The sequence below is a fragment of the Octodon degus genome, unplaced genomic scaffold (assembly GCF_000260255.1).
Source record: "Octodon degus isolate 3935 unplaced genomic scaffold, OctDeg1.0 scaffold00154, whole genome shotgun sequence".
Taxonomy (NCBI): Eukaryota; Metazoa; Chordata; class Mammalia; order Rodentia; family Octodontidae; genus Octodon; species Octodon degus.
The window spans coordinates 284,980-287,852 of record NW_004524730.1 but is presented as its reverse complement, the minus strand read 5'-3'; the positions used below and the strand labels follow the sequence as shown (position 1 = coordinate 287,852).

General features: G+C 39.4%; 1 pseudogene; it reads right to left on the bottom strand.

Annotated features, from left to right (window-relative positions):
• Positions 1 to 947: 947 nt before the first annotated feature.
• Positions 948 to 2,873, bottom strand: part of LOC101580022 — a 4,658-nt pseudogene continuing 2,732 nt past the window's right edge.

Sequence of the window (2,873 nt, the reverse complement as noted above, 5' to 3'; positions counted from 1 at the left end):
CCATTTAATGGGTGATTGAGATCATAGAAGTAGAAAACAGGATGGTGGTGAGTAGGAGGAAGGCAAAGGTGGAGGGGGGGAGACATGTTGGTCAAACAGCACAAAATTTCAGTTGGACCTGAAGAATGCCTTCAAGGGATCCACAGAGAAACATGTCTGCTACAGTGCGCAGCAGTGTGTTGTATATCTGGCAATTGCTGACAGAGTAGATTTTAATGTTTCTCATTCATGAGGTGGTAAGATAGGGAAGTAAAGGGATCAAGGTGAAATATGTACATGGACCAATTCCCCATGATGAACAAATTTATTATATATTGTAAACACTAATTAAAAATGAAAAGAACCATGACAGTGTTGTTACATAGCTCAGCAGTGACTAAGGCTCATGTAGCAACTGTAGTAACAACACTGAACAGTGGGGAACTGGGGTGGACATGGGAATGGTAGAGAGCAAGTGTCTCTGTGTTTGAGCTGCTGAGATGGTTTGGACAGGGGAGAAGAGACTGGATGTAGAATGATGGAAATTCTCATCTTCCACAGTTGGAATTCAGTGGACAAACAGAAGGATCAAGAACATCCCAGTGGCCTATCTTTTAGAAATAGGCAGAAACATGTTCAAGGCAGGAGAAGGAAAGTCAAAAGTGGTCTCTTGAAGGAGTGCAATTGGGAAAAGTGAAGCCTGGTTGTAGACTATTTTTTAGCCGAATGACACTTCAATGTTTGCAATTACATTAATGTTTTATTTGGATGAAAACAAGGGAAGAAAATTTCAAAATGAGGGTCAGTGAGGTAAAATATTTAAGCCCAGGACAGCAGAGCCAGTTCTAAATTAGATGTAGTTGATTCCTACATCCAGACTCTTCATTTCCTTCTCCTTAAAGATGCCTTTTCTGGCCTTTGCACTTTCATCCTCTTCCCCATATTGTATCACCCATTCTGTCCTGGACTCAGTCACTCCTTTCTCTCCTTATTTCTTTCCCACTTTCTTTACCCCTTTGCTGGCACTCAGCAAGCTTCTTGGGTGGGTTGGTGACCTCTCCAGTTCCTCTGTCTGTGTGATCTCTGTCTCCATCACCCAGCACTTGGCGCAGGCTGTACTTGTGGTGCCCCACAACCTGGCCATTTTTCTTCTTAAGCTTAGGGGTGGCATTTCTCACATGTGAAGGCTGAAATCTGCAGGGTGGTATTTTCAGACCTGTCATTTTAGGAGAAGGCAGGAGCCCTGCTCCCTCTGAGCGGGTTCCATGAATCCCCAAGAATATCCAAACACAAAGAAGTAAAAGGTGATTCCACTCTTGAGTGATTCTATAGTTTCTTGGCTAAGCAGGTATATTATTTTGGTAAGTTAGCAAATAAACTTCTATTTTATGATAACAAAAGTAGTAATTCTATCTTGCGAAAGGCAGGAAATACAAAAACACACAAGGAAGAAATGAAAACGTGCCATAATGCCTTCTGAAGATAACCAGACTCAACACATTGGTGCCGACATTTCTGTCTTTCTATTCTTTTTATGACCAGACATTCACATATTACTTTTTAGCAAAATTAAAGATGATTTATCTTTCTATATTATATATAGTATATATATGTATAATTTTATAACACCTTTGTATTGTATTTTGAAAACATTTTTAATGCAATTTTAATTGCTGATTAATATTTAGGTACATGGCTGCATTGAAATTTACATATAACCCAGTAAATAGTTTCAATGGATCAAAAGACTATTATTTTATATTTTGTGGTACCAGGGATTGAACTCAGCACCCTGCACTTGCCAGGCAGGTGTTTATTCTACTGAGCTATCTCCCTGGCTTTCAAAGACTATTGTTTTAGAGTGGCAAATATTAGCCATACTCTCAAAGATGATTTGATTCACACTCCCAATGACCATGGCAATATTTATGAATGCAAGTTATGTTTCTTCTTGTTGGGTCTACACAACAGTATAACTCCCGGGTCCCCTTGCAGTTAGATGATGTCATGGAACTTTATGAGAAGTGAAGCATAAAGTGGTTCAAGCAGGAGAAGCTTCTTTGGGATTTTCCATTTGGCTTTGGCTGGCATGGAGACCCTAAATATTTTTGTTTGGGATGATGGAGTCACAACACAAAGTAGACTTTGTCCCTATGTCAAAGCATGGAGCTCAGGCATCCCAGCTCATTTCCAGAATGTGGCTGTAAGTCTGAATGAAGAAGAAATAAATTTTTAGAAGCTAACCTTCACAACTTTTATATTGTATGGTTCTTAGCACGGAGAAGTCTATCTTGCTTGACAGAGACCATGTATACAAGTGATTTGAGAAGACTTACAGCAATTTTTCCTGGGTTTTCTCAGGCCATACAAAATATTTATTATCATTCAGAACTTATTGATTATTATATGTTCATGTAAGGATGTCACTCCAAAGTAAAAAATACTGAGAAAGATGTAGTCCTGTTCTTCTAAACAATCAAACAAGGATGACAAAGATTATAAAATAATTGGAAAAAATAGAAATGGAAATACTCTCATTAGTAATATACTACTTCCTATAGGATCACAGAGAATAGGGTAATTTTTGAGACAGACTCTGGAAATACAAAACCTTGCCTAAGAGTTGGCATGCAAGTATGCTAGGGGAAGACTGTTATGTTAGAGGGAGGGCCATGCACAAAGAGAGAGGGAGGAGTTGTGCAATGATACAGTGTGGTTGCAGCAGCAGATACCTACATGGCAGAGAACAGGAGACAGTAAAACTGCATGATTTCCAATAATATGAGATGTATTGACTTTCACAATCAATCTCTTATTGTTGGGGCCAGGGAGATGGCTCAGTGGAATAAGCGCTTCCCTGGCAAGCACAAGGGCCTGAGTTCAATCCCCAGTTC